This window comes from Pristiophorus japonicus, chromosome 16 (genome assembly GCF_044704955.1).
Source record: "Pristiophorus japonicus isolate sPriJap1 chromosome 16, sPriJap1.hap1, whole genome shotgun sequence".
NCBI lineage: Eukaryota > Metazoa > Chordata > Chondrichthyes > Pristiophoridae > Pristiophorus > Pristiophorus japonicus.
Window position 1 is genome coordinate 37598266 of NC_091992.1, and position 27660 is coordinate 37625925.

At 43.8% G+C, this 27660-nt stretch overlaps 1 protein-coding gene across 1 annotated transcript in view; it reads right to left on the reverse strand.

Moving 5' to 3' along the window:
• The window catches only part of tyw1 (tRNA-yW synthesizing protein 1 homolog (S. cerevisiae)), a 202336-nt gene that overhangs the window by 148597 nt on the left and 26079 nt on the right, over positions 1-27660 (reverse strand). The gene's annotated exons all lie outside the window — the stretch shown is intronic.

Below are 27660 nucleotides of genomic sequence, written 5' to 3' on the forward strand. Positions count from 1 at the left end.
TATCGCTCTCCCACTCTTTTTTATGCCCTCCTGTACAACAGAGCCAGCCACGGTGCCATGAACTTGGCTGCTGTTGCTCTCCCCTAATGAGTCATCTCCCTCAACAGCACTCAAAACAGTGTATCGGTTTTGCAGGGGGATGACCAGATGGGACCCCTGCACTACCTTCTTTGTACTGCTCTTCCTGCTGGTCTTCCATTCCCTAGCTGGCTGTGGATGATTCAGTGCAGGGCTGTACGACAATAAACAACCTCTGACAAACAGGAAATTTAATGGCAATTCAGCCATTACCCAGGAGAATATTTACACAAGTGTACTAAAATTCTGTGTATATATTAAGCGATCCTAAACAGATTTGACTAGGTTAACGGCGCATAATACTAATGTCAACTGATACTTAACCAGGCTAATGAGTGGTGAGCATGGGGTGCTGCCTCTTAGGACAAACCTCACTAACAGGATAATGGAGATGAAGCCTGAACGCAGCACGCTTGCCAACAATGCCAAACTCCATGCTGTGCCTCAATAACAGTTGGTGCCTGCATTTAGAATAACTGTCAATGACATTGAAAATTAAGCAACACCAAAAATTATGTTTAAAACAGTAACAAGATAATTTCTCAAAAGCAAATACTGCGCATGCTGGAAATCTGAAATAATTTCTCAGTTTTTTATTAACATTATTAACAGTTCAATGGAAGGTGATTGTTCTTACACAAAAAAATACGCTTTAGTGATGCTCCTTCGACATTTTGAATTTTAAAGGTCAAACATAAGTACACTAGAAGAACAAGAAAACACAATTTTCACCATGCTGAAATGGTTATTAACTGGTACAGGAGACGAGGAAACATGTCACTACACGTGCTGAGGAGAAAACCAAGCAGGCAATGTCTTTATCCTGTGTAATTTTCTCCATCGACATCAGCTTGAACAAAGGATGCTGTAAAGAATCATCTCAATACAAGATCTAAATCTTACTATTATTGACGTTCAATGATTTGTGCATCATCTGTAACTCACATAGCTGCTTCTCAAGTCTATTTTAAAAGGGATTTGGCCCTCGGTCACTATGACTGCTTGTTTAAATAAGTTAGAAAAATGCATTACTTCGACAATCTTTGAACATTAATGTTAACATGGTTCAGAGCATGCATATTTATGCTTCAGAGTTGGCATCATTGCTTTAAAAAAAAAAGAGACATGGCAGATAGGTATTTTTATCTGAGGAAAGCTGGATGAAAACCTATAAATGGCGAATCTGATTTGAAAGTAAATTGCAGTTGGTTACGACCAAAATGTGTATTACAAAACTAAATTAATTTGAGCCATGTTAGTAAGTGCTCTAAACGAACACAGATTGCATCATTGGATGCAGTGACTCCATAATTACACACACTCCAACAGCAGATTCTACTTCTACTAAATTATGGCACGGGTAATAATGATGGTAGTGCAGTATCTGCAGTTTCCTGCAGAGGCCAGTAGGTGAGGTAGGACAGGGGTGGGGGGGGAGGGGGATTACATTCCTAAGATTTGTATGCAAAGAGGCGAGGAGGATGGGAAGCAAGAAATGCAAAAAGCCCAGGAACCAAGCTGAAGGCAAGCCTGAGGCCTGTGTGCAAGGGAAGGGCTGCTCAGGCAAAATTGGTTTTAGGTACTGTAAGATGGGACGGGCGAGTTTATTTGTTTTGATAAAGGGTTTCTCTTTACAGACCTGCTATGTATTTCCAGCATTTGCAGTTTTCATTTCAGGTTTCCAGCATTGCAGATTTTCCTTTTATTTGGGCAAGTTTAGTGGTAAGTTTGGTCACTTTTTCACAATCACTTTTTCTTTTGTGTTTATTGTGTTATAAATGTTATTTTTTGTGGCAAATTGTAGCGTGGGAGGGAACCAGTAAGGCTACCCAAAGGACCTAATTTTTTTCAGGGACACTTTTATGGTGACTGCTGGTTATTTATTTGGGTTGTTGCTTTACTGAATGATTTTTTTCTCGAAATAGATTAGTGATTTTGTTCTCTGTACAGCTAATGTTTTTTTCATTAGGACTTTTAAAACAATCATCTTGATTCACTTGATAAATAGTGGTTTTGAAAGGCGGATTTTTAGTCAACATGACAATTGAGCTAATTGGCCTGCTTTGCACACCACAGATATTTCCCATCTCCTATGGCTATTTGGCAGTTGCAAAACTTTTAATTAGATAGATAGATGAGCAAATTTATTTTATAGACGGAAGGAAATCAGGGGGAAGCAGCGACAAAGAGCATGAGTAGGATGAAGTGGCCATGCACACAGTACTTCATACTAGTAGATTTTGACAGATGGTCTTAGCAACAAGGAAGAGGTGGAGGATGAAGAGACAATGAACAAAAGTGTCAAGATGAAGGAGGGGAAAACCAGCATTCTGGCTTGATGTTAGAGACATTTGGTGTTTTAAGAAGCAATAGTAACATTGGAAAGCACAGCACCAGAAAAGACCCTGGAGTCCGTTTGGCTAGTCCCAAAATCTCCCTCAATCACCCACTCCCTTAAAGATCTATCCAATTCTTAAATGTTTCCACCACACTATCTGCCTCCACTGCTTCCGTGGATAGACTATTCCACACATTTACTACCTTCTACATAAAGTAGTTAAATCAAAACGATCTGTGCACCCTCCCTCCCTCTTCTAAGCTTAAGTCCATAGTTTACAGATGGCCATATGCACTCTAAACTGAAGTGTTCATGCTGCACCATGAGTTTCTTTGTTGACAGTTAGAAAAAAAAACAAAGATTATCTTAAGATAATATATAAATGCTATATAAATGAAAATTCTTTCTTTCTCAGCTTTAAAATTGCTAAGCACAGAAGCCTTCATATTCCTTGGAGTAGATGATCATCTCAGTCCATACCTATCCCTGTATATTCCACACTGCTCTAAACCAAATATTTATCCAGTTTCTTTTTGAATGAGTTAAATGTCAGAACCTCAAAAAAGTTGCTCCTAATCTCTAATCGCACTTAAAGCTGTGAACTCTAGTTGTATTCACAAAGTTCGTTTAGCTATATGGGAAAATTGGGGTCGCAAGCTTCCTTTGGACGAACGCCTCCGACCCCCCAAAAAATCTACGAAAATACCTGGTGGTCCTGGAGGAATGTAGGATTCCGGTCGGAGGCCTTCATTCGCTGCGCACCTGTCTTTCAGATACGAAAACGTATCCTGGAATCACGTGGGCCTGGACCACCAATCACTATCCAGTATTCTCATTGATAATAATGCGAGCTCTGATTTTACGTGCTCCCATTACTATCAATGAGAAAACACCCTAAAACAAGAAACACAACACAATAAATTTAAAAAAGCACCTCACATATTTAAAAATTAATTGAAACTGAATGTAATTAAAAGTTTTAGAAAAAAAAAATTTGGGGGACTTTTTTTGTGTTTTAAGAGAGTTAAAAATAAATTTACCTTAATGGACAGGGTTTTTAATATAAAAATGAATGATTAAATTTAATATTTCTACATTTTAAAACTCTTACGCTGGTAAAAGTAGGCTATACGCCTGCTTTTACCAGGCGCAAGAGTTCGAAGGACAGTTGCTGGGCAAAGGTTGAGCAAATAGCCCAATCTCTACCCCGCGGATGTCCTTTCTGTGGGGATGCGTAGGATCTGTCAAAAGAAATGTTGACAGATCGGAAAAGCTGGTTCTCGGCGCGTGCGCATCGCGTGCTGAGAATCGGCTTTTGTGAGACTTCGCCAGGTGCGTGTGCACATCGTACGAACCCGGCGAGGCCGCAATTTTCGGCCCAAATTATCTGCATGTCTCAGCCTTTAAAAGACTTGGATCATATGTCCCCACAGCCTTCCTTTCTGAAATAAAAACATATTCAGCCCTGTGAGTCTCTCCTTATACCCTGGAGTCCCGTGAGCAAAATCCTTCTTGCTGCTTTTCTCTAAACTCTCCCAACATGCAATGTTCTTCTAAAGATAGGAATGCCAAAACTGCACACCGTACTCCAACATGGTCTCACTAATATATCAAGATTGGAACAACTTATTTTGATTCATCATCAAATGCCCTTGAAATGTAACCCAGTATTTATTCAACTTTGTTGATAACAGCTTCACAGTGACTGGAAACACTTAGTGAAGGATGAATAATCACAAAGCAAGATATTAGTGAACCTCAGAAACCCTTCGCAAGATGGAGCCAAATGAAATTAATGACAAAAATACAAAAAAAACTTTTAAGAATCAATCATTACACCGTGCAAGAGAAAGCACCCTATATTCAAAAGGAATTATTGCAAGCCTTGAAAGGGATATATTATAAAACAACATGTAACAGCTGTTAGCAGTTTGAGGCATTTTAGATTTCACAAACATGCAAAATGTTCCAGCAGGAGCAAAAGAATATCTCATCAGCAATGCTAAGTTCCAGGTGAGCTTTCAATCATGCAGACGACCAGCATAACTCATTTGTTCTTGTATTAATCTCAGCTCATTCTAATTCACAGTCATAAGAGAGATAAACAGCCCACAAATGCTTCAAAACTCATCCAATTTGCAATTGTAGGATTTTTTTCTGTAATTAACAAGGCTGAGAGGTCAGTGCAAATAATTTCACTGTAAATTTATACCGATGATGAATTTTTGCCATCATGAGGGGTGTCAGTGCCAGAAAATGGAACGCATCAATCACTGTCAAAAGCAGCATGTGCCCAGATACAAAATGCTTTATCATACAGAACAATGGAACATTAAGATTTAAAACCTTATAATCTGAACAATATCAATGTGATACCTCCTGGATACAAACGGCCAAATATTTTTAAATCATTGAGAAGGTGAGGGAAAGAGGACGTGAATAATTTATTGCATAGCTGGCTAAAATCTCACGTAATTTGGAGAGAGATTATTGTGTAACGCAATATATCCGGTAACAAGATTCGGTCCCCCTCCATCAAACTGAGTGCCAAAAAGATGGGGGTAAAGCTGTGCTCTTTCACCTAGTGACAGAAAGTGATGTAGACCATCGCCCATCCCAGGCTGCAACTGTTATCTGCAGCAGGTCATTATGCAAATGGAACAACTCTGGAGCAGCGGAGACGGCAAAGAAGGGCCGTCTCAAACATATCCAGGTATGTATGGAGGGGCCTAGTAACACAGGTCCTGGGCTAGTGACAGGTGCGGACAAAATGCCTCGGGGCTTTCCAGCTGCATTTGTTGGCATCTCACATTGCGCTCTTCCTCATCTCAATTTTGCAATGCATTTGGAACTCCCGAGGGAATACTAGATGGCGATTGATACATCACCGTTTTCACAAGTGTAGTATGGATTTTTTGAATTTCAATGCATGATTGTTGAACTTGTATCAGTTTAATGAAATTAAGTAGAAAGATGATGTTTCATGTGGGAAGCAAGAAAGCCTGGGAGCACCAAAAGTAATTCATGTTCAGTAAAGGAGGAGCCACTCAGAAGGAAAAATAATACTGTGTATACTACATAGTGTCAGCTGTGGCTCAGTGGGTAGCACACTCGCCGAAGTCAGAAGGTTGTGGGTTCAAGTCCCACTCCAGGGACTTGAGCACATTAAAAAAAATCTAGGCTGACACTCTAGTGTAGTGCTGAGCGAGTGCTGCACTGTCTTGCGGATGAAACGTTAAAGCGAGGCCCTGTCTGCTCTCTCAGGTGGACGTAAAAGATCCCATGGCATTATTTTGAAAAAGAGCAGGGAAGTTATCCCCAGTGTCCTGGACAATATTTATCCCTCAGTTAGCATAACGAAAAAACAATTATCTGGCCATTAAAACATTGCCGTTTGTGGGAGCTTGCCGAGTGCAAATTGGCTGCCGCATTTCCCACATTACAACCGTGACTACACTCCAAAAGTACTTCATTGGCTATAAAGCGCTTTGAGACGTCCGGTGGTCATGAAAGGCACTATATAAATGTAAGTCTTTCTTCTCTTTATTCCTCTGTTACAACAACTTGTAATGATATCATGCATTTAATTGCTTAAAGGGGATGGACACTAAAGCAGAAAGAGAAAGATTAGCAGTGGTGACTGAAAACTTGGGGCAAGGAGATGAGTTTTTAAAAAGGAGAGCGAAGTGGAACAGCAGAGAGGTTTAGGGAGGGATTTTCAGAGAGGAAGTCCCAGACAGCACAAGGCTCCATTACCAATAGTGAAGTGAAAGGAGAAAGGAGGAGAGGTAAAAAAGGCTATAGTGAGAGAAACAGTGTTCAGGAGACGATGGGTGGGGGGGGGGGGGCGCAGCAGGAGGAGACTGCAGCGATGGGATGGGCAAGGGATATAAGAAGGAGGATACACTGGGGAAGGAAAATCAATGTAGATCAGGAAAGAAGGGAATGATGGGGAGCAGGATGAGGATTTCAAATTTAATGCATTGGGGGAAGGGAAGCCAATGTATATGAAAGACAGGGATGATGGGGAACAACGTACATGCAGCAGAGTTTTAAACTATTTGGATTTGAATCATCTTCCTTCTTGTTCTCTACTAATGGTCTAGCTGAGATCAGCATAGACTAAAGATGATCTTCCTGATCTGTATGTGACAGATACTCATAATAGAACTATTGATGGAACTGAAGAAATGTTGTTTTAAATAATTCAGAAAAAACAGAAACTTCAGACAATGAAACAGAAGGCTGAAAAATGTTTAAAGGAGTAATCGAAGAATATGCCTAACCTTTACAGGCTCGTGGGCCAGAATTGTACAAGACAACACATTTAAAACAAATACTAAATCCCTGAATTAGTATTAAAGTGTGTAAAAAGGCTTAATCTGAAATAATGCTGCTTTAAAATTCTGGGCAATGCTTTAGCCCCACTCTTGGAGCTGCCATTTGTTATTGATTAACCTGGTGACTTTGTCCTTCAAAAGATAATACAACTTGTTGATCTCTATGTGACAAAACTACAAATCGTCATCAAATGTTCTGTCCAGATGCAGGTGAAAAACAGCACAACAAATAAACTGTTGCGCCGATTAGGAAGAGAATGTTTGTTTGCCTGGCAATGCGTCAATTATTACTTAAATAGCAATCGTGTATTAGTTATTCCAAGTCCATTTTTTTTTAAAAAAGGTAATTTACTTTTTCTCAACTTTAGGCTTTCTCTCCTGAAGTCAGTAGCACATACTATGGATATAGTCTGACTATAGTTTGGACATTGAGTGTCAGCAAGGTATTCAATTATGGAGCACATCAGTGCCTAAGCCACAAGTGTCTTCACCTTACATTCGCACACTTAGAAGAGGTTACTTGAAAGCAATTGAGAGCAGGAAACTGTTGTGTATGGAGAAAGAGTTAGACTGAACACTGTGAGCTCAAAGTAAAGTGTGACCTTAGTCTTTTATTGCAGATCTCCAGAGTGCCTCTCCAATGTGTGAAGGCTCCTTAAATACCTGTGCTCCCAAGGGATTATGGGATCCCTTGGGACTCCAAGGGATGAGCCCTCTGGTGGCTGTACAGAGTTAATACAAGTCCACAAATATAACAGAAACCTTGTCAATTTTTTCTCTCCTTAACTTAGGGACAAGATACTCCTGAAAAATCAAGTTGCTCCAAAAAAAAACAAAGCAACTCCTGGCCAATTTTGAGCCCATATAAGGTAATTGAGTGCATCCATTGCTGGCATTCCAGAGATTACCCAGCAGAAATCAGAGGCCATACAGAGGACCACTGTAGTCTGTATGACTGAGTCTCAAAACACATAGTGTATTTACACACTAAGCTGTTGGAGAAGTCCAAAGCCCATTTTACGGCTTTTCAAACTCCCACATATATCTTACCTGTTATTTTTCCAGTAGAAAGGAAGTTGATTTGGATATTATGAGTTGAGAAAAGAACTGTAAGTGCATTGTTCTGTTAACCAAAATCAGGAAAACTTGGAGGTAAAAGCCAATATAAAACTTGGTGTCTATTTTTTTTTAGATGAACCACTGTTCTCAATTTTTATGACCTTACACATATTTTCAACTCTACCAGATACTTTAGAAGAAAAATGAAAGAGCTGCAGGAATTAATGAGAGAGAATATTTGGGGGGATTTTCTTTTTGATAGAATGAAATCTCTCCCTATATACTGGAACCAGGCAAGAGCAGTCCCACTCAGCTGCACAGATGAGGAGGGGGTTATGGTCAACCATGTCAAAGGCTGCAGACAGGTTGAGAAGGATGAGGCGGGATAGTGCACCACGGTCACAGGCTTGTGACTTTGATAAGAGCTGTTTCAGTATTGTGGCAGGGAAGAAGCCAGATTGCAGAGGTTCATACATGGAGTTGTGGGAAAGATGGACATGGATTTGGGAGGCGACAACACGAGGACTTTGGAGAAAATTGGGAGGTTGAAGATGAGGCAGTAGTTTAGAAAACAGAGGGGGTCAAGGGTAGTTTATTTTTGAGGAGGGAGATGATGAGGCAGATTTTGAAGATGGACAGTACCTTAGGAGAGAGAACTGTTGACAATATCAGCTCGTATAGGGGCCAGGAAAGGGAAGTTGGGTGGTCAGCAGTTTAAATGACAGGGGGATGGCAATTACGGCCCTTCATATTCCTTCCCCTTCACCGCTAGATGGGAAATGCCCACCAGGGACCGGGCACCTCACTCCATAAAACACATCCAGGATGAGGAACTCAGAGAATGCAGGGAAATTGAATCTTCAATGCAGTGTGCCAATATACTATTCAAACATGAGAGTTTAATATGTTTACAGACTAATCCTCAATTTTATTTTGTGAGAATTTAGGGACAGAATATAATATTGGATTGTTCGTGATGTATATAATTTCAGACCTGTTTCTAGCTTCAACAGTACTGAACATATATTTCTTCAAGCCAATCCACCATTTTAGATTATCAGTCTATCAATTGGTTGACAATCTAAGATGTTAAAAATATCTAGAGTAAAAAGTAAACTTCATTAATACTGAAGAAAGGATTAATTATAATGTCACAGTGCCTAAGTAGTGTATTAAAAAAAAATTAGATATTAATTTACAGTAGATAAAAGTTTCTTCTCAGATTGAAAATTATATAGCATTTCTGCCTTATATTTGAATATTTTTGGAAATATTTCTAGTACTTTTTTATTTTACTGTCAATTTTCTTTTATTCTCTTCCTCCCCTAAAGGCATTTGACTCTGCGCTGCGATGCAGTTCTGAAGATACCGGTCACATCCTTTTACCTCATCCAAATGGCCTCTGCTCACAGGCTCACCTTGACAGCAAGTGTCGACAGACAATTCAGCAATAAAAAGCATCAAAGCAGAACTGAGAACTAGAAGTACAGATAAATATCACAACCGCATGCAGATAACTTTAGCTATCTGAAAAAGAGTAGAACCCAGTCAGCACAGAGTTATTTAATCTGGGGACACTCTGGATCACAGATTCATCGGCTGATGGAATCTGTGATTATATCAGTTCAATGCATGAAAGGACCTTCATTCAACCAGAAATGCCGGAACCCATGATTACATGGCGCACAGTTAATAAGCAATCTCCAAACAACAGGAATTCTTTAAACTAATTTTCTCTGTCCATTTTCTCTGCTTCCTTCTTCCCCAACGGTGAGTCCTTACTAGGGTGTACAGTTCCATGGATGCCCATCACTCTCCAGTGCTTCATTCAGCATGTGTTATGATAGTGACTGTCAACAGGATATTCAACCACACGAGACATTACAGCCAGACCAAACCCTCACCTCACAGGGTGCCCAGATATACAGACTGCCAGATAGATTCCGATTTGGAGTAGGAATCTTGGCCATTTTTTTTTACATCTTAGATCTAGGGCAACAAGACCAATTGTAACACCTTATCATTGCTCCTGCTCACATGAACTAACTTAGCACAAAGAGGGGATCAAAGCTGGGACTTTCCAGGATAGCATGGCTTAATGACTCATTGGATAGACTGACTCACTCAGCAAACAGGAGAGCCTGTGAAGCATCTCAACTCACAAATCCAATCATGCTCTCTACAAAAGAAAATCAATACATAATTCAAAACCAGTAACCACGCACACAAAGAACCACAATTAGCTAACCCCAATCAGGTAACCGCAATCCAGTAAATCAGATGACAAATGCAGGCATTAAGAATTAACATTTTGCACTGCACCGATTTACTGTTCTTAGTTTTCTCCTCACTGAATATTATACACCAGTTACTCTCAAGTAATTTGTTTGCTGCTCACATTTCTGATGGGGACGCAACTTTAGGCTCACCCCAAAACATTTAAAAAATGGGGCAATGTGAAACTTCAGCACTAGTTTTAATGTTTTTTCCTTGCCACAGAATTAATGTTTAAAGGTCACGTGTACTTCTTACTTTGACCCTTTGTAGATTCACTATACACAAATGATCTGGACTCCGGAATTGAAGAAGTAATACTGACTTTTGCAGATGTCACCAAATAGTGACAAGGATTGTGGGAGCAAGAGAGAAATACACTGAAGTGTGTGGGTAAACGGAGAGACCCAAGAGTGCCAATATCTAATTCCTCAAAAGATAAACACAAAAAAGGCCAATAGCATGTTATTTTTTTTTAAAAGAGGCATAAGATGCAAGAGCAAAGAGGTTGTGGTGAGTTTGTACCTGGTGATGGTTAGCCCACTGTTAGGAGTACTGTGTGAAGTTTTTGGCACCCTATTATATAAAGGACATTAAAGCCGTAGAAAGAGTGGAATGGAGTGTAGATATACCAAGATTATACCAGGGATGAGAAACAGTGAAAAAAAAGACAAGAAGGGATATGTAGACCAAGAGAAAAATGCAGGAACAATGGGGACAAAATAATGAAAGATTTGATTATCCAAATCCAGACTGGGTAAAAGAAAAAATAAGTGGCAAAGAACAGGAGGTATTTCTACAATATGTCCAGGCTGCTTTCCAAGTCAGTACTGATTGGTTTCGGGAACTATGACCAGCTTCATCTGTGTTTCAGCCATGACTGCACCAACGAGAAGCTTTTCCCATTGACGTCAGTTTTGCTGGGGCTCTTTGATGCCATACTTGGTCGAATACTGCCTTGATTTCACTTCTGACATTCGCCTCTTGCTTCCATGGCTAAATCAAGGTTGTGATGAAGTTTGGAGCAAAGTATTTTTGGCAGAACCTGAACTGAATGTTGAGAGCAGGTTATGGTGAGTTAATGTCATTGATGACTCCTTCAATCACTTTGCTGATGACTGGGAAGAAGCTGATAAGTGGCAGACTGTATTTTGCAGATCGGACATACCTGGACAATTATCCACACTGTTGGATTGATGTCAGTGTGATAGCTGCACTTTGCTGTGTATACCACTCCAATCCCAGAATTAGTCCCAATGTCCCAGGAATCTGAACTCTTCCCTCCTACACCATCTCTCCAGCCACATATTTAACTCCTTTATCTTATTCTTCTGACAAGCACATGGTATAATCCTGAAATTACTACCCCAGAATCTCTCTCTTTATTCTACTTGGTTCCACAAGATCTGGCTGTTTCTTTCCCTTTCCAAAATCTTTTGCACCCACCTATTACATCCCTTACCCTGACAACTGGGAGGTAACACACTATTCAGGACCCTTTATGTGGCTACAAAGTATTGCCTAATATAGAATCCTGTATCACAGCGGTGCTTCTACACTTCCCTTCCCCACCCCCTTTGCAACCACTTGTTTCACAGTGTAGTGGTATTGTTCACAGCTACCATTGTCATAGATATTGACAACTGAATATCTGTCAATTCAACAATCTTGGGAATCTCTTCCTCTTCCTACCCCCTTGGAAGGCCATCCACTTTCTTTTTTCATTAACTCACTCTGTTTCTCAAGCTAAGAAACATTGAGGTGGTGTTCAAGCAGCAGTCACTTCCCACACTCACAAAGCATCGAGGACCTCCCACATCACACTGGCACTGCACATCAAGAACGTCAGGCTTTTCTTAAAAATGTAATAAAATCAAACACCAACAACTTAAGTGATTTAACCCTTCAAATACAATTTTAAGTCAAAAAACAACTCCCTCCAATGCTCAAACTCCAGCTGAGGATAAACCCCATATCAAATGGTGCTTCACAGTCCACAAGTCATTACAACAGTGATTACACTTCAAAAGTATTTCATTGGCTGGAAAGCGCTTCGAGATGTCCTAAGGACGTGCAAGATGTCACGTAAATGAAAGTTGTTCCTTCTTTCTCAAGGTTATATTACCTAGAATTGAATTAATTAAAATCCCCTTTCATGTGCAACCTTCACAGTTTTGTTAGGTTCCACTTACTGGCATCAGCAGACTGTTCTGTTATCCACACTTACAATTAGCAGCTAATAATAGGTGCGCTACTTATAACAAGTTCAAGTACAATGGAACTCATTGTGGGATAAACATTGTGCTACAACCGGAATATAAACACATCTCAGAATTCATTAACACGATCAGCTTCTCAGTAAGTGCATGTTTAAGATTCCTGAATTTATTCTCCATTGTTGTTCAACTCCTTGGCCTGGATTTTTGGCTGATCTGCGTCCCATTTAGCGCCTGGGCGGGGTGCAAAAACTATATTTTTTTAAATGTGAAATGAGACGCACCCGGGCGGAATTTTCGCCAATGGTGTTGCGGCACTAAAACTTAGCGTTTGCCCACTGCTTTGACCGTTTGGATGACGTAAATCGTCGTGCATCACTGCGCTAGCACCCCGGGCGGAACTTTCGAGCAGATCGCCCGATTTAGCGTCCGCCTGGAAACCCACCAAAAAAAACCAGTCGGACCCAGGGCACACCAGGCGCTAATGGCGCCATCTTGAAAACGGTGGAGAAAGTCGGAGTTCTGAGTGATTAAAAGCATTGGGAGAAGAACGCTGCCTTATTGCATACTTTTGATTGTGAAGTTTATGTGAGTTTATAGTTTGTTTTAAAGGACATTTCAGGACATTTTAAAAGATGGGGACCATGCTATGTCAGCCATTAATCCTGGCTGCAAGCTGGAAGAAGGCTTACTGATGATCATTTTCAACGTAATCGAAGAGGTCGCAGATGTATGGGAAGGAGACCTTACCCCCCACGAGTTTACAGGGAACAGTGCTCATACCTCCAGCTTTTTGGAAGGCTGTGCTTCCAAAAAGAGGTGGTCACAGAGATATGCCAGCTTATACAGGCAGACCTACAGCCTACCAGCGGCAACAGGACTGCACTGCCCGTCGAGGTGAAGATGGCTGTGGCACTTTCCTTTTCTTCCTCTGGCTCTTTTCAGGCATCAGCGGGGGACATATTGCTCATCTCGCAGCATGCTACACATTGCTGCATTCGCCAGGAGACGACTGCACTGTAAACACGCAGGACGGACTTCATAAACTTCCTAATGACCAAGGAGACACAAAATGAGAGGGCTGTAGGTTTGGACGATTTGCTGGCTTCCCCAAGGTCAGGGTGCCCTTGACTGTACACACATCGCCCTGCGAGCACCTTTACAGAAACCAAAAGGGATTCCACTCCATGAACATACAGATCGTCTGCGACCGTACTCAGCGCATAATGGCAGTCAATACCCAATATCCAGGGAGCATCCATGATGCTTTCATCTTGCATGAGAGCAGTGTCTCACGCACGTTCCAGCGTCAACCACAAGGCCCGAGCTGGATGCTGGGCGACAAAGGTTACGGCCTCGCCACCTGGCTCATGACCCTCCTCCAGAACCCTCAGACAGAAGCCAAGCACGCTATGAGAGCCATGCAGCCACATGCAACTTCATCAAACAGACAATTGGAGTGCTCAAGCAGCGCTTCCAATGCCTGAACCACTCTGGAGGCTGCCTGCAATACTGCCCTCAGCGGGTCTCTGAGTTCATTGTGGTGTGCTGCATGCTACACAACGTAGCCATCATGGGGGGACAGGATTTGCCAATGTGGATTGCAGGACCACCTCAGGAGAGGGATGTGGTGGGGGTGGGGGGAGGAAGATGAGCCTGGCGATGAAACCATGCCACCATCACCCCCACCACAACCACAGGGGAGGCATTGTGGAAATTTCGCCGCTGCAAAAGCCTTGTGTCAGCAGCTCATAATTCAACGCTTTGCTTGAAGAGTGAACGGCATATTTCACCATTGCCTGGCCACTCTATCCTACCATGTTGACTATTCCCCCTCTTATTCTACAAATGAGACACTGCACAGGAATGGTTAAGGTGAACAAAATAATTTATTAAACATTGTAAACTTTGTCAACTTTGCAAACTAAAATAACATAAATTAGCTGCATCCAGTAATGTGATAATTCAACAACATTATGAACAAGATAAAGCAGAACATAATAATAAAACACAAAACATAGGATGCATCCAGCATCAACAACATAAATGCAGCAACCCCTGCCCCACTATCTTTTACCACCGGCTTTTCCCCACCCCTTACCCTTATCACCCTCCCTTGCCTACTGCTCCTAACCCAAGTGGTACCAAGATGGCATGCAGCAATGTTGTCAGAGCACTGCTGTGTTTGGGGGGGGGGGGGGGCGGGGAGGAGGAGGTGGGGGAAGACAATGGAGACACTGCCTGGGGACACACTGGACCAGCTCGTGGCATGGAAGGCCTGGCTTCTGACTGGCGAGCCTCTTCATCGGCGTCGCCAGTCACAGGTGGTTGGGGTTTGGGTGTGCCAGTGGGGAATGCAGAGAGTATGGTGGAAGGGTTTATGGATTGCATCCATGGCCCAAGCTGAAACAGAGCTTGTGCCAGTGATGCACCATATTCCGCAAGGCTTCGCACCACACTCTCCAGGACTCCACTTTCACTGCTGGGGGCCACCAGCCTTGTGTGGGCACTGATGGCCTCTCAGGTTTCACGGCTCGCACCGACAATCTGCGACCCTACCTCCGTAATGGTCGTAGTGAGAGTCTCCATGGTCGTGGGAATCGTACCCAAGACATCAAGGAGCTGACGGGTGAGGTGGATGCTCTCCCTGAACAGTCCCAGTTCTACATCTGCCTCTCTGTCAGCAGACCGACTTTGCCGACTCACCCTCCGGAGAGATGGCATAAGGGATTCGATCCCAGAACTGCATTGCTGCACGCCACTAGTCCCAGGAGCCTCAGACGAGGGGAGTGCCGGTGGTAAAAGAGGGGTGGATTGCATCTGCCCCGGAGTTGGCTGATCTGCAAACTCGTCCTCTTCTTCGTTCTCCTCCTCCACACGATGGCCTGACGTGGAGTGTTGCTTTGAGAGATGCTGCGCCAGTGGCTGGTCATCTGGAAGTAGTAAGCAGCAGATGAGTGGTTAGCAGCAGGGGAGGGGACAGGATGACATGAGGAAGGTCGCATATCACAGGCTCATTTGAAGGAGCGCTGCTAAACCATTATATCTAGTCCACAGACACTGCATGATATTTCCCTAACCCAGCCCAGGGAGTGTGCAGGACTTACCCTCAGTATCCGAGCGGGTGTGAGCACCCCTCGAGGTCAGTGAGTGGCAGGGTCTAAGGCAGACCGTCGTCTGTTCGCACCTGCTTGCGCCGATTATGGGACTTCTTTGCCTACAAAGATGAAAATGGGAATGGTTACAAGAGAGTCCATTTGCTCTTGTGGCACCAAAGCACTTACACCATACTGTATGAATGTAATACAGTCCTCTGTTTAATGACCTTGGAAGTTGCACGTGGTTCATCAGGAGGACATCGAAGTGCGGAAACATCTTATGAAATCTCAAAAAGCAATCTTAATAATGTGTAAAGATCATTCATGGCAAATAGGATGCCAAACTAAGCCTACCTATGTTTCATGCATTTTAGGAGGCAACCCGCAGAGCTGAGAGACAGCAACAGCATGAGAACACCCACAGACTGCTGAAACGTATCAAAAGCATGAGAACAAATAGTGTGTCAGATTTATAATTGAAGTAATGAATAAAAATTGTACTCACTCTAATGACCCTCGAAAGATCATTGAACTTTTTTCGGTACTGTTTGCCACTCCTGACCACTGTGTCTGAGGCAGAGACCTCCTCAGCGATTTCCCTCCATATGCGATTAAAAACGGATGGCAGGGGTCCAGATCCAATCGTCTCTCTACAGTCCCCACTAGAGCTTCGTTAGCCACTTGGCCAAATCACCTGGCACGCTGTCTCAACTCCTCGTCCTCCAACATCAAAATCCAATTTTAAAATGGCTGATTCAGCCCCAGATGTACTGCACATGTGCACGGCCCGCCCTGCATTTGCAATCGGACAGCAGACCAGAAGCGCGGGAAGAAAAAATAAACTTGCGCATGTGTGTCAGCTGTGGCTCAGTGGGTAGCACACTCGCCTCGGAGTCAGAAGGTTATGGGTTCTGAGGATTAGGAGGTTCTGAGGAATCAGGAGTTCCTCTGTCTTACAGTATGGATTGTAATATTGACCCATTATGTAAAACTCGCTTATGTATGTAAAGCACGCTTATACACTCGCCTACATTGGGTTAAGAAGAGGGAGACAGCAATGCCTGATGGTTAATGAACCATCATAAGTAGCCAACACTGCACTGGCCCTCAGCACAGACTGATGGAAGATGAAAACATACACTCAGTACTGAATAACAAGGGCAATGGAGAATCAAAAGCCTAGAAAGATAGCATACCCTAGGAAGCAAGGTCAATCAACACATCGTGAGAAACTGAGGCAAAGTTGAACAAATTCCAGAAGGGTGACCCCATGGGAGATGGACAGGTGGGAGGAACCATTCAGAGCCAGTCTGAGCAGTTGCCCAATCGATGGTTTTGTAGGAGGGTCGCACAAATCGAAAAATCGTATAACTGTGCCTGTAGAACTCTTGTACTTTGAAGTGTTCATCGGAACATTTCCCGAGCATGTTCGAATAAAACCGGTTAACCGAGGTTTCGTCTGTGTGATTCCGTGGTCGCTATACAATATGGTCAGGTGTCGAGTCCTTATGTCAGGGAGTCCACCTTGAGGAAGAGAAGTCTTTTTACCCCAACACATGAAATATGAAACATATCAAGAATATTATACACAACACATTCTTAGCAGAAAATAGCTTCAAAAGGGCTCAACCTTGATACTTAGATGAGAAACTCTGAGCTTTTAAAAACATAGCTACACAAATGTCCAGTAGTTCAGAAACAAAGAATGATGAGGCAAAGACTTGCATTGTTACCATAGATCAATGGCAGCCTACCACTTCACACCAGAATTGATTATGCTATTCTGATATCAATCACACCAAAGAAACACTATGATTTCAGCGGGGAGTTATCGCACTAGTATATGATAGCAGTATAAGATATGTTCAAATACAAAGTTTGCATCGTGACTCACTGTAACAGCTACAGCACAAAAATAGTTTAAAATAATTCCATTGGTATATTATTTATAGTAACATCACTGAACAGGTTCAAGCAAAAATAATTTTATAAGTTTGATAACTCAACTAAGGCAGGATCACCAATCTAATGCTAGGATCTTCTCCATTAATCAGACCACAACTCTACTAACTTCAGTCATAATTTGTTTCTATCCATTTCAGATCTCTCTGCGCTCTGACTAAAATTTTTCTGCTGCTGTTTGTTTTAGTTTTCTTAGTACTTCAAAGGAAAACTTTGACGTGCAAGATGCCACAGCAGCTATATTGCAGCACTGTTACAAATCCGATTAAGTTATTAAAGTATTGGCGTGAGCATCTAACTATAGACATGGATTTCCTATCCATACTGTTTATGTCTGTATCCCTTTCTCTCTCAATTCCTCTTGCATAATATGTTGCACTCTTTCTTCTCCCATTTACATTCTGGCACAGAAATTGACTTTCTTACTCAATTGCCTTGAAGTTTTTTCTCACAATGACAAACAGGGAATAGACTGTCCATACATTGTACAGAGTACCCTCAACTGTTCAGTGAGTTCCTGAAACCTGGTACATGGGTACAGATGAATAACAAATCAATTCTTCGATCACATTTCAAACAAAATTCTCAACTAACCAGCGTGAAAGCTTAAAGTCTGCATTCAACAAAAAACACATTCTGGAACAATTAAAATAGCCCTCAGTGCTTTGAGAAAGTTTTAAAAACAAGTTCAGGATAGTATGGAGGTAGAACGGCAGAGGTGGCAAAAATATTTTAAAAACAAATTTGTTCTTCAATGAAGGTGGGTAGCTGGTAGAAAGAGGATGTCTCTAGGTTTGCCAATCTTAGATTACAATGTTACACAAACTTCTCTAAATCCTAGGCATTACTAAGCAATGAAACTGAAATTCTCTAGGCATTAAATAGAACGCCAGGGATCAGTGCTGAGATCCTTACTATTTCCCATTCACATAAACTTAGATTCAGAAACATATGGCCAGAATTTGCTATCAAAATAACTGAGAATAATGGCCCTTGCCATTATTTACTTGTAAATGGTATAGCAACTTCAGGCAAGGAGAAGATTAAATGCAGATATCCAAAAGTTGCTGTCTGAGTTGCGGCACTCCGCTATTAACTTTACGAAAACAGCATCTCACTGTCTGGCTCACCATTTAAAGGCATTGAATGTCATGCAGTTGCTGTATTTCCAATGTACATATGAACTAAACCTGTCACAGATAATTAGGGCGAGTAATTAGTAGACAAATACCCTTTTAATGATGTGATCATTGTTAATTACTACCAATCAACTTCTCTGGCACTGAAAATTAAATATACCAAATGTGAAGTCTCATTCCTCTTCCATGTTTTAAATTTCTCAGATTTTAAAAATGTCACTTTTAACTTCTTGCTTTTTTTTCCTTTATGTCTCTTTTTGCTCCCTCTTTTAATCTGATCTTTCTTTCGTTCTTTTTATTTCTCTTTCTGTACTTGATTTGACATAGAATTCAACTCCTTTAACTCACCCTCCTTCTCAGTCCTTCATGTGTTTATTTTCCCATCCTTAAATCTCATTGATTAAAGAGATGCACAGTTGCTGGCCCCGTTCACTCAGGTCCCAGATGTTCGGTTTCCCTTGCATCGTTATCAGCTCACACTTTCTGCAACTTTGTCGGCACAAACATTTTGAGCAGGGGCAAGTCTAACTAGCAACAGATGCCGTTCGATGCTCTGCTACAGCAAAATCTGGCCCAATGTTATCGGCTGATCAAGTATGCAGGCGAACCCAAACTAAGGGGGGCGATCAATATAATCCGAAGAAGCAGTCACTGGGCTGGATTTGCGAGTTGTTTGCAACTAGGTTTACGCCGCGTTTTGACCCTCCGCGGCGAAAAATGGGGCAGTCAGCTGTTCTGCGTCCGGGCGCAATCCTCGGGTTGGTTTTTGTGCCGGGGAGCGCAACGCCGGGTGTGCAACGGTCGCATTGAGACACCAACAGAAATTTTGTCAATCACCCGACTCGTACACCGCGAAATGCGCCACGCGATGACTGCCAGGAAAACACAGCGGTGCAGCCCTGCCGGCTGCAGAGTTGGATAAACTGCAAAAAAGGCACGTTCAAGTTTTTATTTTTTTATATTTTTGCAGTAATTTGTGTGGTAAGAGTGTTGACAATGTTTTTTGAAAGTTTGTGTGAATTTTTTCTTTCCCCTCCCAAGGCCTCTCTCGGAGCGCTCCCGGCCCCGCACTAAAGTTGGCGAGGATCCAGTCTTTGCGCCGCGAAACTAGTACAACGCCTCCCTTTGCGCAAGGCCCAAATGACGAAAGTTGCTCCACAAAGCACAAACATTAATTGGGCGGTAAATTTCCCGCCCCATCTCCATTTTCGCCGCGAAAGCCCGAATAGTTATTGAAGTGGATATGAGAGAGTTATTTCAATGGGAAACTAATCAACCCAATAGAAGTTGGGAAAGCCCAAGTGGTTTAGAGTCAGAGTTGTTAAAGTTAATGCATGACTGCTTCACCATTCTGCATAAGGAAAGCCACAAGAGGTAGTGCTCAAATTGACCGGATATTCTTCTCAAATTACCCACATAGCATACAAGAAATGGAAGTTGTAGCACCCCTGGGCAACCATGGCCACAGAATGATTAAGTTTAACATGAACTGAGGCCCAATTATACCAAAGATCATGAGCTAGGCTTCAAATTTAAAAATACTAATTTCAAAGAGAGGAAGGAAGAAGCAAGACAAATAGATTGCAGGAGGACGCTTACCAGCGCTTCAATAGAAGACAAACTGAAAACCTCAAAGAATAATGCTGGACATGTACATACCCAAGTTCAACAAGCTCAGACTAAAGAAATTAATGAGGAAAAATTACCTCTACGATCATGGCCTCAACTCCATCGCCCCGTCCGCTCCCCATAACCCTTGACTCCCTTATTTTTCAAAAATCTGTTTATCTCCACCTTAAATACATTCGATGACCCAGCTTCCACAGTTCTCTGAGGTAGAGAATTCCAAAGATCCACAAACCTCAGAGAAGAAATGCCTCCTCATTTCTGTTTTAAATGGACGGCCCCTTATTCTGAAACTATGTCCCCTAGTTCTAGATTCCCCCACGAGGGGAAACATCCTCTCTGCACCTACCCTGTCAAGCCCCCTCAAAATCTTATATGTTTCAATAAGATCACCTCTTAAGTCTTCGAAACTCCAATGAGTATAGGCCCAACCTGCTTAACCTTTCTTCATATGACAACCCCTTCATCTCAGGAATCAAACTCGTGAACCCTCTCTGAACACCAGTGCAATTATATCCTTCCTTAAATAAGGAGACCAAAACTGTACGCAGTACTCCAGGTTGGTCTTACCAATGCGCTGTACAGTTGTAGCAGGACTTCCCTACTTTTATACTCTATCTCCCTTGCAATAAAGGCCAACATTCTATTTGCCTTCCTAATTACTTGCTGTACCTGCATGCTAGCTTTTTGTGTTTCATGTACAAGGACCCCCAGATCTCTCTGCACCGCAGCATTTTGTAATCTCTCCCCATTTAAAATAATTTGCTTTTTTATTTTTCCTACCAAAGTGGATAACCTCACATTTTTCCACATTATACTCCATCTGCCAAATTTTTGCCCACTCACTAAGCCTATCTATATCTCGTTGTAGATTCTTTGCATCCTCCTCACAATTTGCTTTCCCACCTATCTTTGTATCATCAGCAAATTTGGCTACATTACACTCAGTCCCTTCATCCAAGTCATTAATATAGATTGTAAATAGTTGAGGCCCCTGCATTGATCCCTGTAGCATCCCACTAGTTAGAGTTTGCCAACCTGAAAATGACCCGTTTATCCCGGCTATCTGCTTTCTGTTAGTTAGCCAATCCTCTATCAATACTAATATATTAACCCCAACCCAATGAGCTCTTATCTTGTGCAGTAACCTTTTATGTGGCACCTATTGAATGTCTTGCAGAGAGAAAGGAGAAAGGGCTCAGAGACAAACATAAAACCACACTGAAACAAGTTAAAAGGGTGATCAGACCGGCCAAAAGAAATGTAGAAAAAACATAACTGCAGAGGCAAAATAACAGTAAAAAGTTCTGTATTTTGTTTGCAATACTAAGGGAACTATCAGAGAGAGGTGAGAACATTAAACGATGCAAATGATCTTGAAACTGACAATGAGCACAAGATAGTAAACATTATTAATGATTACTCCCTCAAAGTATTTGCAGGGGAAAACATGAACATAACCTCCCTCAAAAAAAGGACCGTGGCATCATTCAAGACTTAGAAATAAATGAGATGCTGAAAGGACTTAAAACGAATAAATCTCCAATGTTGGATGTTGAACGATGCAAATATGTAGGTTTGCAAACCATTTCTAATCATTATGAGGGAATCCATGGACACTGGGGAGGTACCAGCTAATTAGAAACAAGCTAACATGGCGACAAAACAGAAAACGCAATTAAAGACCCATTAGCCTTACTTCATTTCCATGTAAAATAATGGATTGATACTTGGATGTGGATAAGCCCACCCACCACCTTAAACATCCACTCCCTCCACCAACGGCGTACCATGGCTGCTGTGTGTGCTATCTACAGGATGCACTGCAGACAATTGCCAAGCCTTCTCAGACAGCACGTCCCAAAGCCACAACCTCCACCACCTAGAAGGACAAGAGCAGCAGGCGCATGGGAAAAGCAGCATCATCTGCAAGTTCTTTCTAGTCACACACCATCCTGACAGGCATATATCACCGTTTCCTCACTGTCTCTAGGTCAAAATCCTGGAACTCCCTACCTGTGGGAGTATCTTCACGACACGGACTGCATGGTTCAAGGCGGCGGCTCACCACCGCCTTTCCAAGGGCAGCTAGGTATGGACATTAAAGGCCCGCCTTCTTGGCAATGCCATATCCCAATGAATTAAAACAAACTATCTGAAGGGTGAGAAATAATGGATACTGTTTAGATTGATAAAGTCAGCATAGGAAGTGCAGAGTGAGGTTCTCCAGGGTTCATAGTTAGATCATTACTGTTTCTAATTTATATTAATAACTTTGATTCTGAGACTCAATGGAAAATGTATTTAATTTGCAGTTGATACCAAACTAGGAGGCAATGGAATTGAACAGGGAAAAAGAGACAGACAGACACCACGTGACAGTGAGTGAGGGACATGGACAAACAGGGAAGGAAGGAAAGGAAGAGCGAGAGCGAGAAAGAAAAAGAGAGGGAGGAAAAACGAGAGAAAAAAAAGAGACAGGGACATGGAAAGGGAGGCGGACAGGGAGAGACACAAAGGAGAGAGTGAGAGGGAGAGCCAGAGAGAGAGAGAGCGCGCGGGAGGGAGGGAGGGGGAGAGAGAGAGAGCGAGGGAGGGAGGGGGAGAGAGAGAGAGCGAGGGAGGGAGGGGGAGTGAGAGAGAGAGAGAGAGAGAGAGAGTGAGGGAGAGGGAGAGGAAGAGGGAGAGAGCGGCACGGGAGGGAGGGAGGAGGAGAGGGAGAGCACGCGCGCGCACGGGAGGGGGAGAGAGCAAGCGCACGCGCGGGGAGGGTGGGGGAGAGGGTGACGGGGGGGGGCGAGAGGGGGGGAGCGAGAGGGGGGGGAGAGAGAGAGAGAGGGGGGAGAGAGGGGGGGGGAAGAGAGGGGGGTAGAGAGAGAGGGGGGAGAGAGAGAGGGGGGAGAGGGGGGGGGAGAGAGAGGGGGGAGAGAGAGAGGGGGGAGAGAGAGAGGGGGGAGAGAGGGGGAGAGAGAGGGGGAGAGAGAGGGGGAGAGAGAGGGAGGGGGGAGAGGGGGAGAGAGAGGGAGGGGAGAGAGAGGGAAGGGGGAGAGGGGGAGAGAGAGGGAGGGGGGAGAGGGGGAGAGAGAGGGAGGGGGAGAGAGAGGGAGGGGAAAGGGGGAGGGGAAAGGGGGGGAAGGGGGGAAAGGGGGGGGAGAGGGGGAGAGAAGAGAGGGGGGGAAGAGAGGGGGGGAAGAGAGGGGGTGAAGAGAGGGGCGGGGAAAGAGGGGAGGAAAGAGAGGGGGGGAAGAGAGGGGGGAGGGCGAGGGAGGGGGCGAGGGCGAGGGAAAGAGGGTTGAGAGGGGGGAGAGAGTTGGGGGGGATAGGGTGAGGGCGGAGAGGGGGGAGAGGAGAGGGGTGGGTGGAGAGGGGGCTAGGGGGAGGGGCACGGGAGGGAGAGGGGGGCAGGAGGGGGAGGGACGGGCGCAAGGAGGAGGGGGGCAGGCGCGAGGGAGAGGGCGAGGGGAGGGGGGGTGGGCGCGAGGGGGAGGGGGCGGGCGCGAGAGGGAGAGTGCGAGGGGGAAGGGGAGAGAGAGAGGAGGGAGAGGGAGAGAGAGAGGGGGGAGGGGAGAGAGAAAGGGGGGGAGGGGGAGAGAGAGGGGGGGGAGGGGGAGAGAGAGAGGGGGGGAGGGGGAGAGAGAGAGGGGGGGGAGTGGGAAGAGAGAGTGCGTAGTCCGGGGAGCGTAGAGAGGCGGGAGTTCAGGAGGCGAGCGGCCTACAAGAGGCCAGTCAGTGAGCAGTCCGGGGAGTTCGAGGAGGCCAGCCAATGCAGCTGCAGCGGAGAGGCAAAAAAGTAGAACGAAATCGAAAGGTGACTTCACTGCCAAGGGGATAAGTGATTGGCTGGAGATTGGTAAGTAGTTTTTCTTTTTCTTTTCTTTACCAGTAAGTAACATGTAGCATTGTTGTTTATCTAAGGGTTATGACATGGCAGGAGAGCTCAGACACGCGTTAGGCTCCTCCTGTACTATGTGGGAAGTCATGGACGCTTCCGGTGTCCCTGACGGCTACGTGTGTGGGAAGTGAATCCGGCTGCAACTCCTGACGGAACACATTGCGGCACTGGAGCTGCGGGTGGATTCATTCTGGAGCATACACGATGCTGAGAATGATGTGAATAGCACGTTTAGCGAGTTGGTCTTACCGCAGGTAAAGGGTCCACAGTCAGATAGGGAATGGATGACCAACAGGAAGAGCAGTGCAAGGAAGGTAGTGCAGGGGTCCCCTGCGGTCATCCCCCTGCAAAACAGATACACTGCTTTGGGTACTGTTGAGGGGTTGACTCACCAGGGGAGGGCAGCAGCAGCCAAGTTCATGGCACTGTGACGGGCTCTGCTGCACAGGAGGGCAGGAAATAGAGTGGAAGAGCAATAGTGATAGGGGATTCAATTGTAAGGGGAATAGATAGACGTTTCTGCAGCTGCAACCGAGACTCCAGGATGGTATGTTGCCTCTCTGGTGCAAGGGTCAAGGATGTCTCAGAGCGGGTGCAAGGCATTTTGAAAAGGGAGGGTGAACAGCCAGTTGTCGTGGTGCATATAGGTACCAACGATTTTGGTAAAAAACGGGATGAGGTCCTACAAGACGAATTTAGGGAGCTAAGAGCTAAATTAAAAAGTAGGACCTCAAAAGTAGTAATCTCAGGATTGCCACATGCTAGTCAGAGTAGGAATCGCAGAATAGCTCAGATGAGTACGTGGCTTGAGCAGTGGTGCAGCAGGGAGGGACTCAAATTCCTGGGACATCGGAACCGGTTCTGGGGGAGGTGGAACCAGTACAAACTGGACGGTCTGCACCTGGGTAGGACCGAAACCAATGTCTTGGGGGAGTGTTTGCTGTTGGGGAGGTGTTAAACTAATATGGCAGGAGGATGGGAACCTATGCAGGGAGACAGAGGGAGGTAGAATGGGGGCAGAAGCAAAAGATAGAAAGAAAAGTAAAAGTGGAGGGCAGAGAAACCTCAGGCAAAAAGCAAAAAGGGCCACATTACACCAAAATTCTGAAGGGGCAAAGTGTGTTAGAAAGACAAGCCTGAAGGCTCTGTGCCTCAATGCGAGGAGTATTCGGAATACGGTGGACGAATTAACTGTGCAGATAGCAGTTAACGGATATGATGTAATTGGGATTACGGAGACATGGCTCCAGGGTGACCAAGGCTGGGAACTCAACATCCAGGAGTATTCAACATTTAGGAAGGATAGAAAGGAAAAAGAGGCGGGGTGGCATTGCTGGTTAAAGAGGAAATTAATGTAATAGTAAGAAAGGACATTAGTTTGGATGATGTGGAATCGGTATGGGTTGAACTGCGGAATACCAAGGGGCAGAAAACGCTAGTGGGAGTTGTGTACAGACCACCAAACAGTAGTAGTAAGGTTGGGGACAGCATCAAACAAGAAATTAGGGATGCATGCAATAAAGGTACAGTGGTTATCATGGGGGACTTTAATCTACATATTGATTGGGCTAACCAAACTGGTAGCAATGCGGTGGAGGAGGATTTCCTGGAGTGTATTAGGGATGGTTTTCTAGACCAATATGTTGAGGAACCAACCAGGGAGCTGGCCATCCTAGACTGGGTGATGTGTAATGAGAAAGGAGTAATTAGCAATCTTGTTGTGCGAGACCCCTTGGGGAAGAATGACCATAACATAGTAGAATTCTTTATTAGGATGGAGAGTGACACAGTTAATTCAGAAACTAGGGTCCTGAACTTAATGAAAGGTAACTTCGATGGTTTGAGGCGTAAATTGGCTAGAATAGAAAGGCAAATGATACTTAAAGGGTTGACGGTGGATAGGCAATGGCAAACATTTAAAGATTACATGGATGACTTCAGCAATTGTACATCCCTGTCTGGAGTAAAAATAAAACGGGGAAGGTGGCTCAACCGTGGCTAACAAGGGAAATTAAGGATAGTGTTAAATCCAAGGAAGAGGCAAATAAATAGGCCAGAAAAAGCAGCAAACCTGAGGGTTGGGAGAAATTTAGAATTCAGCAGAGGAGGACAAAGGGTTTAATTAAGAGGGGAAAATAGAGTCCAAGAAAAAGCTTGCCGGGAACATAAAAACTGACTGCAAAAGCTTCTATAGATATGTGAAGATAAAAAGATTAATGAAGACAAACATAGGTCCCTTGCAGTTGGATTCAGGTAAATTTATAATGGGGAACAAAGAAATGGCAGACCAATTGAACAAATACTTTGGTTCTGTCTTCACGAAGGAAGACACAAATAACCTTCTGGAAGTACTAGGGGACCGAGGGTCTGAGGAGGAACTGTAGGATATCCTTATTAAGCAAGAAATTGTGTTAGGGAAATTGATGGGATTGAAGGTCGTTAAATCCCCGGGGCTTGATAGTCTGCATCCCAGAATACTTAGGGAAGTGGCCCTAGAAATATTGGATGCATTGGTGATCATTTTCCAACAGTCTATCGACTCGGGATCAGTTCCTATGGACTGGAGGGTAGCTAATGTAACAGCACTTTTTAAAAAAGGGAGGGAGAGAGAAAGCGGGTAATTATAGACCGGTTAGCCTGACATCAGTGGTGAGGAAAATGTTGGAATCAATTATTAAGGATGAAATAGCAGCGCATTTGGAAAGCAATGACAGGATCGATCCAAGTCAGCATGGATTTATGAAGGGGAAATCATGCTTGACAAATCTTCTGGAATTTTTTGAGGATGTAACTAGTAGAGTGGACAAGGGAGAACCAGTGGATGTGGTGTATTTGGACTTTCAAAAGACTTTTGACAAGGTCCCACACAAGAGATTGATATGCAAAATCAAAGCACATGGTATTGGGGTAATATACTGACATGGATAGAGAACTGGTTAGCAGACAGGAAGAAGAGAGTCGGGGCAAACAGGTCCTTTTCAGAATGGCAGGCAGTGACTAGTGGAGTGCCGCAGGGCTCAGAACTGGGACCCCAGCTCTTTACAATATACATCAATGATTTGGATGAAGGAATTGAGTGTAATATCTCCAAGTTTGCAGATGACACTAAACTGGGTGGCAGTGTGAGCTGTGAGGGGGATGCTAAGAGGCTGCAGGGTGACTTGGACAGGTTAGGTGAGTGGGCAAATGCATGGCAGATGCAGTATAATGTGGATAAATGTGAGGTTATCCACTTTGGGGGAAAAAACGTGAAGACAGAATATTATCTGAATGGTGGCAGATTAGGAAAAGGGGCGGTGCAACGAGACCTGGGTGTCATGGTTCATTAGTCATTGAAAGGTGGCATACAGGTACAGCAGGCAGTAAAGAAGGCAAATGCTATGTTGGCTTTCATAGCTAGGGAATTTGAGTATAGGAGCAGGGAGGTCTTACAGAATCTTGGTGAGGCCTCACCTGAAATAGTGTGTTCAGTTTTGGTCTCCTAATCTGAGGAAGGACGTTCTTGCTATTGAGGGAGTGCAGCGAAGATTCACCAGACTGATTCCCAGGATAGCTGGACCGACATATGAGGAGAGACTGGATCAACTGGGCCATTATACATTGGAGTTTAGAAGGACGAGAGGGAATCTCATAGAAAC